The sequence below is a fragment of the Malaclemys terrapin genome, chromosome 7 (assembly GCF_027887155.1).
Source record: "Malaclemys terrapin pileata isolate rMalTer1 chromosome 7, rMalTer1.hap1, whole genome shotgun sequence".
Lineage (NCBI taxonomy): Eukaryota > Metazoa > Chordata > Testudines > Emydidae > Malaclemys > Malaclemys terrapin.
The window spans coordinates 50,315,589-50,331,675 of record NC_071511.1 but is presented as its reverse complement, the minus strand read 5'-3'; the positions used below and the strand labels follow the sequence as shown (position 1 = coordinate 50,331,675).

General features: G+C 55.2%; 1 protein-coding gene across 2 annotated transcripts in view; it reads left to right on the top strand.

Moving 5' to 3' along the window:
* Positions 1-16,087, top strand: part of SEMA3F (semaphorin 3F) — a 102,335-nt gene that overhangs the window by 21,443 nt on the left and 64,805 nt on the right. The gene's annotated exons all lie outside the window — the stretch shown is intronic.

Here is a 16,087-nt window from a genome sequence, read left to right as displayed (position 1 = left end):
CCCTCCCAGCACTTGTCTGTGTGGTCGATTTTGTTTGGAAGCTCTTCAGTGCCGGAGCGGCTCTCGCTGTGTGACTGTGCAGCACCTAGTTCTTTGGGGCTGTGATCTCCGTGAACCACCTGCTAGGGACACCTTTGCCTGCTTTACACACAACACGCTGACCTAGCAATTAGCAGAATGGAGCTGCATCAAGGAGCAGGGAATTTGGGACTGTGTGTGGAAGGAGATTCCTTAAGCCACAGCTGGAGCTGCTGCAGCTGCATTGCTAGGGATTGCCTCATGACTGCATAGTCAAATAAACATGGCAAGGCCTGGGAAATCTGGGGCGGGGATCGCTGGCCAAGGTCTGGAGAGAGACCAGAGAGTCAAGGCCTGCCGACTTAGAGTATCCAGTCACACCTGGGGAGCCATGCACCGCTGTGGGGCGTTGGGGATCGCTGGCCAAGGTCTGGAGAGAGACCAGAGAGTCAAGGCCTGCCGACTTAGAGTATCCAGTCACACCTGGGGAGCCATGCACCACTGTGGGGCGTTGGAGAACAACAGCCCGCACACCCAGAGCACAGTGAGCCGTGGCCTGCTCTCAGCCACAGCCATGACCCTCCTGCAGTCCAAGGAACCTCAAAGTCTGCTTCAGTGTTTTTAAACGCTTGTATCATTACTGGGGCTGGACAACTGGCTCCTGTACCACAAAGGACGGACTCCAGGACCAGCAAGTAATTGTAACTAGTTTTATGCTCTTTGTATGCATAAGAATGCAGCTCCAGCAGGTCCTTGCTGAGGGACTGCATCCAGGCCTAGTCTCCATCCCATGTGCCTCCTCAACACTCACAAGGGATTTCCCGTGGCCATGTCCATTTCTGGGCTGGGAACAAAGAACCGTAAGGCTACAGGGACATTTGCCTGAGAACAGGTTGCTGTGGAAAAGCCCTTCACAGCTTACCAGGGCTCTTTTCTGAACACGCCTGTAAGACGTAGTAGAAAATGACCTTATCTTGAAATCAGAAGTGAATTCGAGCGCTGGAGAAAGGACCAACAACCCTGGAAACTAAGACCTGTCCCCAGAATACATGCAGTACAGGCTGTGCTAACCAGTGTCTCCTAATCCTAACCATGAGGGACCCCTGCTAGAGTTCAGGGGTGACTCTCCAAGAGTCTGTCCTGCCACCCGCCCCAGGGGTTGGGCTGGGGGTGCATCCTGTTCGCCTGGCCTGTAATGAGCCCAGCCAGCCACTCCCTGCTGACCTGGCTTGGACTGAAATTGGTGATCTGGAGCTGAAAGACTCTGTAATCTTGTTGCCAGTCTGCTAAATGCCTGACTAAAGTCAAGATATAGTAAATCCCTTCTCCTCCCTTTATCTACTAAGCCTGTTATTCTATTAACTAAATAAATGAAGTTAGTTTGGCTTGGTTTGTTTCTGAGTAACTCCTGCTGCTTACCACTCATGGCTTGCATTGCTCTATGTGCTTGCTTCCAAAGGGACAACTTTGGTCACTACCTCAGCCCTTCCTAAAGCAGAGACCTTCCTTTGGGGGTTCTTGTCTCTCCCCCTTATCTTGCCTTCGCTGCTCTCTTTAACTCTTTTCATTCCTTTGAGTCGGCTGTGCCAGGAGTTCTCCAAAACTATCCCTGATGCTTTCCTTCTGGCATCCTCTACAATAGTTTAATATCCCAGGGTGGAAGCTGGCTTGAAAGTGTTCAGGTTCACTCTGCAGGTAGTGTAGCTGTAGCCATGTCAGTCCCAGGATATTAGAGGCAGGTTAGCAAAGTATTCTCGTCAGTGTTTACTAATGGGGGTCATTGGAACTCTCTGCTCCTGGAAATGCCTGTTGTGAACGCCGTTCATCGCATCAACCTGCTTCTCTTTAAATCCGCTGCCTCTTTGCAAGGGCTGTCTGCATTTCATGGCGAAAGTCTGAATTTTAGCTTAAAAAAGAATCCTGGCACACAACAGCTGATATTACTAAGTTTGTTTTCCATTGGAACTAGCTGTCACGCACAGTATAAAAGCACCACACCACAATCCTCATGCTACTGACTAGATCTACAAATCTTCTAAAGCGTTTGCTGGTGTGTCTTGTTTGGACAAAGGATGTTCTACAGTATGAAATTATATGCTTGAAAAACCAAAGTTTCTCTTCCAAACCCCACTAGGTTGGACATGGACAGAGCCAGATGTGTAAACCAGTTTGTGGAGTGTTCCTCAGTCACATGCTGACTGGGGTGATAGACTGATTTTTTAATTTATTTTTTTAAGTGGATTTTATCCCAAAATGATGACTTGGATAAACAGGCTTACTCGTAGCTCTTCACCAGGGCCTGATCCTCATACCCTTTCTCCCGTGAACTTGCTCCATCAATAAGACTTCTCACAGACTAATCAAAGTATGGAAATGTACCACAATCTTTTCCTAATAAGTTTATGGGTTGTTTCTTTGGACTTTTAGGCACATTGCACGGCTGATCAGCTAAGTCACATCCATGTGTTTCCGTTCCCTAATTGAAAAGGGGAACAGGTTTAAAGGGAGGAATAGGCCATAGCATGCTTTGGGGATGAATTAGCCTTTGGGCCCAACGTTGTGCAGCTTGCTGGAGGTGTAGCTGGATTCACCAAGGACAGGGGGTGTGCCTAAATCCTGGGAAGGCTAACAAGTAAACCCAGCCTCCAAAGTTAGCCCTTTCATTCACCACAGTAACATCCCCATTGTTTTACTGTTTGGGCAGTGTTTCTTCTAGAGCCCATCAATGGATACAGTCTGAATGGGTGTCTAGAGTTGAGCAGTGGTTCCTCCGGGTACACATGTTTCTCCGTCTCTTGCACTCTTTAAATCAAGCGTGGGTCTTTCCTAGGGTGACCAGATAGCAAGTGTGAAAAATCGGGACGGGGGTGGGGGGTAATAGGAGCCTATATAAGAAAAAGCCCCAAATATCGGTACTGTCCCTATAAAATCGGGACATCTGGTCACCCTAGTCTTTCCAAAAGCTCCGTGCTAGCTCGGCCACCCGTTACGGGGCTCGACACAGGAATCGCTGGGGGTGGAAGGTCAGACCTGTTGATCCCAATGGGCCCTTCTGGACGTGGAACCTGTGGGTGGAATCTGGCCCCAGATGAAGGTGATGAGAGTCAGGAGCGGCGCCAGGGTTTTTGCCACCCTAGGCAGCAGCGCTCCTCCTCTGAGCATTCGGTGGTGGGGGGTCCTTCCGCTCTGCGTCTTCGGGACACTTCGGCGGCGGGTCCTTCACTCACTCCGGGACCCGCCGCCGAATTTCCGCCCAAGACCCAGAGCGGAAGGACCCCCCGCCGCCGAATTTCCGCTGAGGGCAGCAAAATGCCGCCCCCCAAATCCTGCCACCCTAGGCAACCGCCTAGGGTCGCCTAGTGGAAGCGCTGGCCCTGATGGGAGTTTTGCCATGGAGGCCAGGATTTTGACCCACATAGCAATGAAAAAATAATATTCGTGGCAGCAGCCTTTCAAAACCAAACCAAACTGGCAGTGAAGTAGCTTGTAAATGTTTAAGCAGAGAGGATCTGTTCAAATAAGTAACCACAAAGCGGCCTGCGGCCAAAGTCCATTAGTGCTACTTCAGCAACGCTGGCTGACGGTACGGTCTGGGCGGCCGACTCCTAGCCAGTTTGTTCGGTGTGGCCATGAGGGCAGGCGCTCAGCACCTCGGTTAGTCCTGGCGATGTGAGTCTAGGTGCCATTGGCGCATCCCCTGCGGATGTTAACCTGTGGAACGCCCTGCTGTAGGATAACTGTTGAGGGAAATAGCCTGGGAGGAGGGGAGGATTTGAGATTTATATGCATTAGCAGCTGCAGTGCCTGACCCTGTCAGGAGCAGAAGCGTGGGTCTCTTCCAGGCCTGCAGGTTCTGTGTCCTGCACAGAGCTATGGAGTCCCCTGGATCTGCTTAGGGGAAGCTGCGCTGTCCCACCCCTGGAAACGCCACTTGAGGCCTCACCCTCATCATAGGGTGTAAACCAGTTTGTGCCCCTGACCACCCCCTTTGTTTCCCCTTGCCTCTTGAGTGCTTCCCCAACACACCGGCAGGAGTGTTCTTGGGCACTGCAGCTAGAGGCCAGTCTAGGGCTGGGCCCGGCAGTGAAATGCTCCCACCAGCCCCAGCCCCATGGGTGAGAAGTTGTGGGCTGCATGGCCATGGTGGGGAAAATTTCTCCTGCTGCCACGGCTGTTTCTCTGCATTTACCCCAGCACTGGGGGAGCAGAATTTGGCCCTTGAGCAGTTGAGGTGCCCGAACACCTGGTGGCCCGGAGGTGCCAACCCCCTGGTCAGTGGAGCACAGGTTAATTAACAAGTGGCCCAGGTCTCGCCTCCCAGGATCCCAGCCAAATCCCAAGGCAGGACCAGCTTTCTCCAGTCCCAAGGGTGGGGAAAGGATGCTGCTGCTGTCTGAGCACCTGGCTCCTTCCCTGCGAGGGGGAGAGGCAAATCTGGGGCGGGGAGGGGGCTGGGCCACTGGGAACCAGTAGAAAATGCTCCCCATGAAGGAGTGATTTATTGATCTCAATTAGCTGTGGAGAGTTTGTTTCCGTTAGACAGGATAATAGGGTCGAGATGGGGGGGGGGTGCTCTTCCCAAGCTGCTGTTTGGTGCTACCGGGGCTCAGCTGGCTTCAAGGAGAGCCCCCCCACACACACACACACTCACACACACACACCATGAAAACTCGTCCGGGTTCCCAAAGTGCTTCCCAAGCAGCAAGCTCCAGAAACCCCATGTGGGAGCAGAGGGCCCCACAAGTGCTGCTTCCCTGGCTTTGTTATTCCTCATGCCCTGGCCCTTATTTTCCTCTGGGCAGGCCAGGACCGGGGGGGGCTCCCTTGCTAAGCCGCTGCCTGGTCTCTTTACCTTCCCTCCTCTTTTGCTCTCCGTGCCTGTCTTCCTTCCTTCCTTTCCCTCCTAGGATCTGAGTGCCTCCCTTGCTTGGACAGTGGGCGGCTACCCTTCCTCTCCAGCCGCAGGAGGCTTCTCGGCTTGCTGTTGGGGTGGGGGTGGGGGGCAGACTGGCACCCCGCAGCTGTATCTAACCCCTTCCAAGATGACTGTGGGCTGCTCCCAAGGCCTCTGCCTTCTGCCCCCATGAGACTGGTGGGGCCCTGGCCCCAGCCTCGCTGCGTCTGGGATGTCACTGTCATGCACAGTCACATGGTCTTCCAGGTGCTATGGGCCAGTTCCATGAGAGGCTTCACAGTTGAGGCCTTCCCCGGTATTCGGTAGGAAGGGGAGCGTCACAGAACCTGCTTTTGGGGCCCTGTATTTTCATGCTGGGCAGTCGAGAGCACCCCCTCCTGGTAGCTCCACTTTTCCCCCTCCCTGCCCCTCTCCAGCCCTGATTCCCCCTTGGAGGCACTGTGCGAGTTTAGAGGCAGGGGTTAGGTGATCACACAGGGCAGAGCAGCCCTCTGGGAGGTGGGAGCGGCTCGCAATCAAAGCAAGTGAGCACCAGTAGTACAAATGCTCAGCAGAGCATCAAAGAAGCCAGTTGTTTCATCTCCAAGGCATCGTTGGCGTTCCTCAGTTCCCTCCCACCTGTGAAGTGGTTAAATAGGAAAAACGCTTGGCTCAGGGCCACAGAGCCGCTCGCATTACATGTAATTAGCTTAATTACATCATAAATAACCCATCAAGGGGGAGCGACACTCAAACAAATCAGCAGTACCACGGGTTAGAATGCAGCCCGCACCGCTTTCTGATCAGTCCAATGACAACAAACCATTTCAGCACACAAGGGGACGATCCCACGGCAGCAGCCTCCACCTCGCCAGCAACCCAGCCGGCAAACTCCCAGAGCCACCATCCAACCTGGGGAGCTCCGATGTCAAGGAGAACCAACGCTCCAAAGGGATTTAGGTGCCTAAAGCGACTGCTAGGCACCTGTGAAGTGCCTAAAATTTCAGAAGCAGGGTAGGTGCCTAACTCCAAGTGGAGTCAGTGAGAGTTAGGCACTTTTTGGAAATCCTACAGGCTGTGTATCTGTGTCTTTAGGCCCCTAAATATCTTTGTCAGTCTGGCCCTGGGCCCCAGTGGGAGGCTGGAGGCCTGGGCTCTGTTCCTGAGCTGCTGGGCGATGTGCCTCGGTTTCCCCAGATGTACAATAGCGAAGACTCTTGTTACTCTCTTGTAAAGTGCTGTGTGCCTAAGGGGTGGAAAGCTCCGTATGAGGGTAAAGCCCAGACCCACAATGTAATTATCAATGTTCCTAACTTCCGTTGGGTCTAACTCTTTATTATTAGACATGCCTGTAGCTCAGCAACGTGACCCCCTTTAAAAGCAGCTCAGACTGTGTGATGACAATTTTCTGAACTGTGCTGCAGAGGCGTGGCCGGGTGCTGCTAGTCTGCTAGGCTCCCCCAGCCGCCGTGCACACACAGGGCAGCTGAAAGCGGCTCAAGGGCAGCATGGAGAGGGCTGCAGTGGGTTTGTTGGGGGCCCTGCCCCTCCCACGAGCTGAGACCAGCGCCCCTGGGGTAAAGCAAAGACAGCATGAGTGCGATCAGAGGCTCAGACAAACTGCCCGTCCTCAAGCCGTTGGGAACCATTTGGAACTATGTAAAGAAACCCAGCCACACACCCCCAGCGTCGCCAGCCCAAACAGTCCCCAGCTCCAGGGCCGGGGCCCCCGACATGGCGCGCTGTAAAAGGGAGTATGGGTGGGATTGTTGTTCTCCTCCTGGGGGCGCTGGGGCACCTTTCCAGCTTTGCAATGCAGCCTCGGGAGCTAGACATGGTGGTGGTTAAATGCAAGCTGCGGGTCTGTCATCACCTGCCTCCCGGAGCTGAGGCTTGAGTAGCGCGAGGCGCAGGATCCAGTTGCGATTGGTGACAGTCCCGTGTGCCCGTTGCCCAGCTAGCCCTGCTGCTGATCTGACACTCTGGCTCGTGGCAAAGTGTCGTGTCAGCAGGAAAAGGCGACGGGCTCTGAAGCGGGGCAGGAGGGCGTTCCTGGAAATGCCGCGGCTGGGCGCATTCCAGGCCCGCCCCCTCCCCCTTGATGCCTTGGTTCAGCACTGCAGAGTCAGCATGGGGCAGGCTGGCTGTCAGCTACCCAGTCAGCTCTGAAAGCCCCATGCCCTCTGGTGACGGGTACGGGGTAGGGGTAGGGGAATGTACCTTTTATCCCAGAGGGTCCACAGGGGACAGTGTGTTCGCTGAGCGGGGTTGGATGTTCAACCATGTGTGAATTCCCTCTGCACCTGTGTTTATGCCCCACTGAGTCCTGAACCCCACATCCTAGGAGAACCCCACACTGGCTGCCTTTTGATCACCACAGCAAGGCTCTGCCTCCCGTGGATCGGCCTTCCTGTGGCTGCTGGCCCCGTCCAGTGAGAGGCAGGGGAAACAGGATGGGCACATGGCTAAGCCACAAGGGCTGGGTTCTGATGCTACCCTGCCTCTGTTATGTCCCCTCCCCGGGCCTCAGTTTCCCCCTCTGTTGAATGCTGACTGCACAGCGGGGAGCCTGCATCCTGTGAGGCTCCAGGTCTGGCAGCAGGTGGCCAAGGGATGATGCCTGTAAATAACTAGGCCCAGGAATGGCTGCCCAGCCACGTTAGCCCCAGGTTACGGGTCTGGTGTCCGGATGTATTTAATGGCTGAGCCCAGTGTTTCCCAGCTGTGGGGACTGGACCGGAGCAGGTTGCTGCATGGCTGAGCAGCATGTCCCCTTCCCAGAGCTGGCTGCTGTGGGTGTGACTCTCCCTGCAACACCAAGGAGGTGTTAGCACAAGGCCTGTGTTGCAGTGTTATGGATCATGGGTCAGAGAGCATGTGCCCCCCATTGAGCAGTGGGGCTGTGGCTGGGCACAGGTGGCAAGCCTGGTTCCAGCAGTGGTGCTATGCTTGCAGCAGCTGGGAGCCCTGTGTCTCTGATGCCCTTTAGGGATGAGCAGGCCATTCCCTTTCTCAGGGGCTCACTGCAGATTCTTGCCATTATCCCCCTCTGTGCAAAGGGGCAGTGGGTTCAGAGTGCACTTCTCCCTCCCTTCCCTCAGAGCTCCACAGTTCCCCAACTGTGCATCTGAGCGATTAGGGGGCAGATCCCGTCTCTGAGGGGAGGAGCTGGGGCAGGCCTGGGGGAGACCCTCATTCCAAGCAGGATTTCAACCCCCTTTCAGTGAGCTCTGAGCGCTGGGTGTTCTCTGCTGGTGCCTGCCCCCGCCCCCCCATACCCTCCATTCTCCGGTAGCTTTCACTCTATGCATCCGAAGAAGTGAGGTTTTTACTCACGAAAGCTTATGCCCAAATAAATCTGTTAGTCTTTAAGGTGCCACCAGACTCTTTGTTGTTTCTGTAGATACAGACTAACACGGCTACCCCCTGATACTTGACTCCATTCTCCAGGGGCATTTTCTGTGGGAGCCACGTGCCATGCCTCCAGCTGTCCACGACCTCTGAGTGAGAGCCGGGAGTCACGGGAGGGTTAAGACATGGAGCTCCCTGCCCTTGGGGCCAGTTCCACCCACATCCAGTTCCCACTAAGAGCACCGAGCTCTGCCCCGGGCTACGAACCGGAGCTGAGTCAAACCTGCCATGCAGGAAATGAGCCTGTGCAATTCCCAGTGCAGGTGCAGACGAGCTCGCCTGAGCAAGACAGCCCTAGGTTAATGCTAACGTCGGGGCCAGGACCTGCTGAGGACATAACCTCCCTGCCAAGCCACAGCCAAGATCTCCCAGGCTATGGCCTCCCCTCTAAGGACACGGCTACCAATGAACGTCCTGCACTCTAGGAATCTGGCCCAATACAGACCGGAGGCATGATTCTTAGTTACACCTCGGCCGCTCTACACTGCTCTCAATGTAAATGACACTGCCTGAGGCTCACACAGCATCCTGGCCCAGACCCGGCACTGTCCTGCTTGGGATGTTTTGCAATCAACCTTTGCAGAGGCAGGATCAGCCCTTTCTGTGAGCGCTTTCCCATTCTGTCTGTGCAGGCTTGTGCTCTTTCCTGCTTTCCCCTTCTCTTTCCTCTCCTCCCCTCTGGCTGGCTTTTTTCCCATCCCTCGCTCCTTGCCTGCCTCCTAGCTCTCTTCTTCATTCCTTTGTCTCTTTCCCCCACCCTGTCTCCTCTCACCTCCACACATTGCTCTGTTCCCTTCGCTTGGAAGCAGATTGCTCTCTGCCTTTTCTGGCTGTGCCTTCCCCTTTCTCACTCTGCCTTCCTTGTGCGTGTGCACACAGGGCGCGCGCGCGTGTGTGAGAGAGAGTCCTGCTGAGAGACGCATTCAGGGTGTGAATGATCCCTGCGTACCAGCAGTTATTATGTTGTGCGCCTTATAGCTAGGGAAATACGGTATTGGCTACTCTGTTGGCATTTAAATTAAATTCAGTCACCCAGATTAAAATAAAGCAAAGCCCCCTCCCGAAAGGCAGCACCGTCCCTGCAGCCAGGAACACTGGGAAGTGGTTATTGAATATAAACATGCCGTGTAATTTACATGTTAATTATGTTGAATGTACTACAAGGCCGTAATTAGAAACTAATTGGGTGAGAGCATATGTAATTGGTTTTGCGGGCGCAGTGGATGCGGTAATGGCGCACCTGGGGAAAGAGCCGCCTCACACCCCAACCGGAATTAACCCTTGATGCTGGCTATGCCAGCTCCCAGCAGGGGCCTTGTGTAAGCACCAAGGGAGGTGGGCAGCCAGTGGAAAAGCCTGATGGGGGAGTAGGAGCCAGTTGAACTGCCCCGGGCAGTCAGTGATTCTGGGTTCCCTGGGAGCATGGTTCTTTGTCCCCAAACCAATCCTGGTCTCTGCCATCATACTTGCAAACAGACCCAGCAAACACATTCCAGCCTGTGGGATGTTTGCCTGCTGAGTCGGTGGAACTTCTCTTTTCCTGTTTGGTGATTGGTCACTATTATCCTGATCCTGAATTAGATGCTTGAAAGTTTGAAAACAGGAGAGTATCCAGTGTCGCCCTTCCAGTGTGAATTTCTGGGATCCCTCACATTCATGAAACCTTTACAGTCAGTAGGCAGGCTGGTGGCTAACCCAGCACTGGAATACGCAAGATCAAAGAACCAAACAGCCCGTGGCTAACGGTGGGGCAAAGCCACCTTGGCTATCCACAAAACCACATGCAAGTTGCTTTCTTACACGTCTGGCCTGCCTCGGGGATGGGTTCTTCTCTCTCCACCTGGACAGGGCTTTTATATGTAATTAGAGAGCCAGATCCTCAGTGGCTTTACACCAACGGCGGATCTGGCCTCCAACGCGAGTAAGGGGGGGATAGAAAAGGTTAGAAAATAACACAGAACATGCTATTGATAGGGCCAGAAGATTGAGGCTCAAGGACTTGGAGCAGTTGTGAGTGGGCCGTGCAAATGGCTCTCCAGGAAATGCCTGTTTTCAGGTGGAAAATGACTATCTGCGTGTAGGCGTCCACTTTCTGACCATCCTACCCACCGTGGCATCATCTCAAACATGGCTGGAAAGGTGGGGTGGTCCAGTCTGGGTGAGCTGCCCGAAGGAAGGAAACTGGCATGATTGGAATGCCCCAGAGAACAACAGTGGAGATGGCTGTGGGTATGAGGAAGCTTCTCTCTGCCAAAAACTGACAAGAACTAGGTTGCTTTGCCCAGCCAGGAGAAGGCTTAGACAGGACTGGACTGAGGACGGAGTGAAAACTGATGGGCAAGTTCTTTCTTTGCTGCCTCCCAGCGGGGAGTGGCTGGGTGAAGTGACCAGGCTGGAAATGTAGAACAAGTCCAGGGGAATTCTGCTTCATGGAGCATCTCATCAGTCAGGAGGGCGCATTGAGTCCAGGGGGCTGGGAGATAGGTTCTTTAAAGGTCTGGATAATTTCATGATCACCAGCGTCATTTGTAGCTGTTCAAGAGATGATGCCATGGGTAATTAAAGCTCATGCCTGAGGGAGGAAAATGGTCTCCTGGATTCCCCCACTGCCCATGTTCAGTGTGGCACACGGGGCGAGCTGCCTCCTGGGCAGGGTGAGGTGGGTTCCAGGTATTGGCTCCTACCAGGCTCTGGAATGGCTAGACCGGGGGTCTGATCTAGTATACGAGGCAAGATATCGGACAAAGGGTCTGCTGCAGGGGAAGGACATGGGCTTGGATGGGTCACTGCGTTGTCTGGTGGAACTGGAGGCAGGATCATGGTTTAGATGGGCCAATGGTCTGATCCAGTCAGGGGACTTCTGTGTCCACATGTCACGGGATGTTGGTTTGGTGGGATGGGAGAGAATGGATCTTGTCCCAAAGAGGAAGAAGTTGCTGAGGCTGAAGGCTGTGATCTGTGGCTGCAACAAAGCCAGGCTGGAATGCCCTTCACAGTGCAGCCAAAGAAGCAAAGCAGCGTGGCCAATCCCAAGAGTTCAAAACCTTGAGCCAGCCCCCTCCCCCACTCCAAAATCCTGAGATTGGCTTTAAAATCATGAGATTTTTAAAAAAAAATGTTGGGTTCTTCTTGTTTCTTGCTGGTTTCTGAGAATTAGGGGCTCATGTTTTCATGCCGCAACCAGAAGGGCTAGAAACTTCCTAGGGTTTTTTTCCCCCTGAAAGTGGTAATTCCCCCATAATGTTGGGACTCCAGGAGCTGGAGCCTTCTCAGCCCCAGATATTGCGAGAGGGGAAATAAAATCCCAACACTGCTTGACATTTGGGATGTCCTATTGTTTGAATGGGGGAAGTGGAGCTCTAATGGTAAGCACCCCAACACGGAGGCCCCCTAAATCAGAGGCCACTCTCAAGTTGGGGTGACACCATTCACTGCTTGATCCTAGGGACTCAGGCAGGGCATCTGCCCAGCAGCCTGACAGCGTGCATTGTCCCCTGTGCGCTCTTCCCGTCCACAAGGAGCCTGGCCCAGGACTCCGCGCCGCTGGCTAATTGGCTAGCTGGGCTGAAGACGTTTGGGAGTTCCGGGATTTTCCTCTGGTGGCAGCCAATTAAAAGGGGATTAGGCTGCTGGCCAGCCATGGAAATGGGCTGCTTTGTTGGTCTCCCTTGGTGCAAGGCAGGGCTCTGGGATGCAAGAGAAGATCTGTTGTCAGGAAAGCGACTCCACTAATTAACTGTTTTCTTTGGCACGCCTGTGTTTCGTTTGGTTACATGGGTGCTGGGGAGACCCCAGCAGTGCTGCCTCCATCCCGTGGCCAGGGCCGCGGCATTTCCCAAGCTCCAGGAGCGGAACCACACCAGGGACACCGACTTTCCCAGGCTGGGAAAATGCCGTCTCTGCTCGGGAGCACGTCCGGACAGACAGGACAATGGCTCAGCAAACTCTGCTCTCAGCCGTGCCCTGTCAATCCCCTGGGGCAAGGGAGTTATACTGGATTTATACCCCTATTGAATTTGGCCCACAATGTCTCAAAATCGTTGTATGATCTTAAAATCCAAGGTCCAGCTCCTCAGCTGGTGTAAATTGGCATGGCTCCATTGGCTACAGTAGGGTGACACTGATTTACCCCAGTGGGGGGCCTGGCCCCATTGACTCCAATTAGGGTGACCAGATATCCTGATTTTATTGGGACAATCCCAATTTTTGCGTCTTTTTCTTATATAGGCTCCTATTACCCCCCACCCCCGTCCCGATTTTTCATATTTGCTGTCTGGTCGCCCTAACTCCAATGGGGCGCTGGTGATTCCCCCCAGTCAGGGAGCTGGCCCTACCACGGGATGTTGGGTTGCGGAGCCGGGGGTGGGTGCTTTGCGGGGGTGGAGAAGGGCATGACTAAGATGGAATGGCAGGAGTCTGGCTCTGTGACACAGGCGAAGGGCTGACAGGCTCAGTGCCTGGGGGCTGCTCTGTGCTCAGCTGGGCATTCAGTGCCTGGGCCGCCCTGGGGGGCTCAGCCTGGCCACTGTCATATGGGAAATGGCACCCCCCACATACCCCCAGGACACTCCCAGCCTGCCCCCTAGAGCCCAGATATGCCTTGGGGATCACACCTATTATCTGCACTGCTTCCTCAGTGCACCCCAGACGGGCACCCCTGTGACCTGCACACACAGCCTGATAGGTCAGATCCCATATCCAGGGCCGGTGCAAGGAAGTTTCGTGCCCTAGGCAAAACTTCCACCTTGCGCCCCGCCCCCCCCCCCCCGCGGCGGCTCCCCCCGGGGTAGCCGTGCGGCATCTCCCCACCCCAGCTCACCTCTGCTCCGCCTCCTCTCCGAGCACGCCGACCCCAATCTAGTTCTCCTCCCCTCCCAGGCTTGTGGCGCCAAACAGCTGATTGGCGCCGCAAGCCTGGGAGGCTGGAGAAGTGGAGCAGCGACGGCGTGCTCAGGGAGGGGGCATAGGAGAGGGAAGCTGGGGTGGGGAGCCCTGCGGCAGCTCCCCCCCCCCCACCCTGAGGCACCCCCGCGGCAGCTCCCCACCCCCCGCGACCCGAGGAGCAGTGCGGCACCTCCCCACCCCAGCTCACCTCTGCTCCGCCTCCTCCCCGAGTACGCTGCCCCCGCTCTAATTCTCCTCCCCTCCCAGGCTTGCGGCACCAAACAGCTGATTGGCACTGCAAGCCTGGGAGGCGGGAGAAGTGGAGCGGCGAGTGCACGCTTGGGGAGGAACGCTGTAAAAAAAAAAATTGGGGGCACCGCTTTTTGGCATCCCCAAATCTTGGCGCCCTAGACAACCACCTAGTTCGCCTTAATGGTAGCACCGACCCTTCCCAGACCCCAGCACGTGTTCCCGGGGCCCCCCAGCCACTCACACCGTAGACCAGACCCACACTCCAAGCACCCGCCCAGCTTCGTAGCCCGGTGGTGAATCTGTCCGGCAGGTCGGTGGGCACGGGGTCTCCCTGCCTGTTGGACAGCATTTCAAGGCAATGATTTAGCGAGGCACCAGGCAGCAGTGCCCCCCACCCCTACACACACACCTTGAAGAGGCAGCATCCTGACTCAGACACCAGGGTTCTCCTCAGCTCCCTCGCGGAATTGCCACAAGATCTGGGTTGGGTTATATCCCACCCCCCTTTATTCCCCACTCATCCACCCCATGCTGAGTCTGCCTTCCAGGGCTGAGTGCCTGGGCAGCTCCTCAGAGAGGCATCTCGCGCCTGCTCCCCTCAGGCTCAGCATTCCAACAGGAGCCCTGAGCCAGGCCTGGCCACGCTATTGGTATCCACAACAGCCCCCGGGACCGCAGAATAGAATTGCCCTGCCCGGGCAGCAGTGCCGCACCCCCTGCGCTCCGAGCACCTTGCCACAAACCCAACCCTGGACTGGGACTTGACCCTCCGACCTTCCCGGTGAGCCCCAGGCTGGTGTGCCTGGCAAAACGCTGCCTTGCAAGTAGGGGGCACCGCTGGAAGGCGGCCCAGCCACTGGTGTGAGCCCACTCTCAGGGAGCCCGTTAGATTCCCAGAGTCCACAGCTGGGACCATCTAGCCTGACCTGGCTAACCAGGCCAGAGAACGTCCCCACAATCATTCCTGGAGCAGATCTGTTAGCCAGTCTGGATTTAAACATTGCTAGTGATGGAGAACCCACCCTGCCCATTGGTAAATGGTCCCAGTGGTTAGTTACCCTCCCTGCTAAAAATATACACCTCATTCCCAGTATGAATGTGTCTAGCTTCAACTTCCAGCCATGGATCGTGTAGGCCTTCCTCCGCTCAATTAAATATCGGTTCCCCACGTAGACTTATAAACTGGGCTCAAGTCACCCCTACATCTTCTCTTTGTTAACCTAAATAAATCAAGCTCCTTGAATCTACCACTATAAGGCAGGTTTTCTAATCCTTTAATCATCCTCATGGCTCTTCTCTGAACCCTCTCCAATTCATCACCATCCTTCATGAACTGGGAGCACCAGAACTGGACCCAGGGTTCCAGCAGCTGTTACATCAGGGTCAAAACAGAGGTAAAACCACCTCCCTTCTCCTACTGGAGAGTCCCCTGTTTATGCATCTAAGCATGGCACTGGAAGCTCCTGTTTAGCCGATTAGCCCCCCCACCCTCCCCACTCAAGATCTTTTTCAGACTCCGTGAAGGAAGGGATCTGGTCTGTCCCCTGGTGGGAGCCGGCCGGGCATGGCCTTACCTGAGTGCGTTTAAAATCTGTGACGAGCTGCTGAGATCTCTGCTGTGGGTGACACAGGCCCCAAGCCCCCCTTCCCATAGGGCTAGCTGAAAGGCAGGGATTAAGCAGCAAGGGGCCTGCCCACCTTAGTTACACTTGTCAGCGGTTCCTGGGGATTTAGGGTTGGGGGGGTCAGAGGTCAGTGTGTGGGTGCAGCTGCCTGTCCATCACCTTCACAGAGCTCAGATCAGCAATTGCTGAGCTGTCACCAGCTGTCAGGCGAGCAGACAGGGGAGTGACGAGTATCCATCAGGACCACGGACCCCTTTGTGGGCGCTTTAACTGAGTGGGTGTGTCCGCCCACTGCTGAGCACTCAGCCGTGGGGCTGTTTTGTCTCGGCAGCCGATGTTTGACTGAAGGGGCGGGAGGGTGAATGGAGAGCTTAGCTTAGTGAATGGGCTAAGCAGCGGGGTCCGGAGCCCCACAGAGCCCTTTGTACCCAGCCTGTCCCATTCTGTTTGCAGGGATACACTGAAGAGAACCCAGGAAAGCCCTTAGAGACAAACCTCTGATTCACAGCAGGGCCCAGGGAGAGCGGGCGGCTAGATCAGATGATTCCCAGCATGGACCTTCTCTGAGAGAGTCCAGCACAGACCCCGACGGGTATGGTGTGCCCATGGCCCTGGGGTGCATTCGAGATCCATAGGAGAGGGGAGGCTGCTTCACCTCTGGGGCACAGTAAACCAGGGGAGTTTGCTGGTTGTGGGGACCAGGAGGAGCCCAGCCTCATAGAACAGCTTAGAGAGATGGGTGGAGAGATGTAGTTTATCTGTCTGTTTGTCTGTCTGTCTCTCTATCCACATACACACTATCTATCTATCTATCCTAGTGATAGGCCGCACAGGCACCTATGAGCGAAGGCTCCTGCAAAGAGGCGAGATCCGGGGTTCCCAAGGGATGAGGAGAAGGAAGGGCTGCTGTGGTAGGTGGGCACTGGCCTTCCATGAGCAGAGCTGGCACCATCCGGCTAGTCACACACCGGCGTGCTGGCGCTGGTGCAGCATGGTCCCAGGG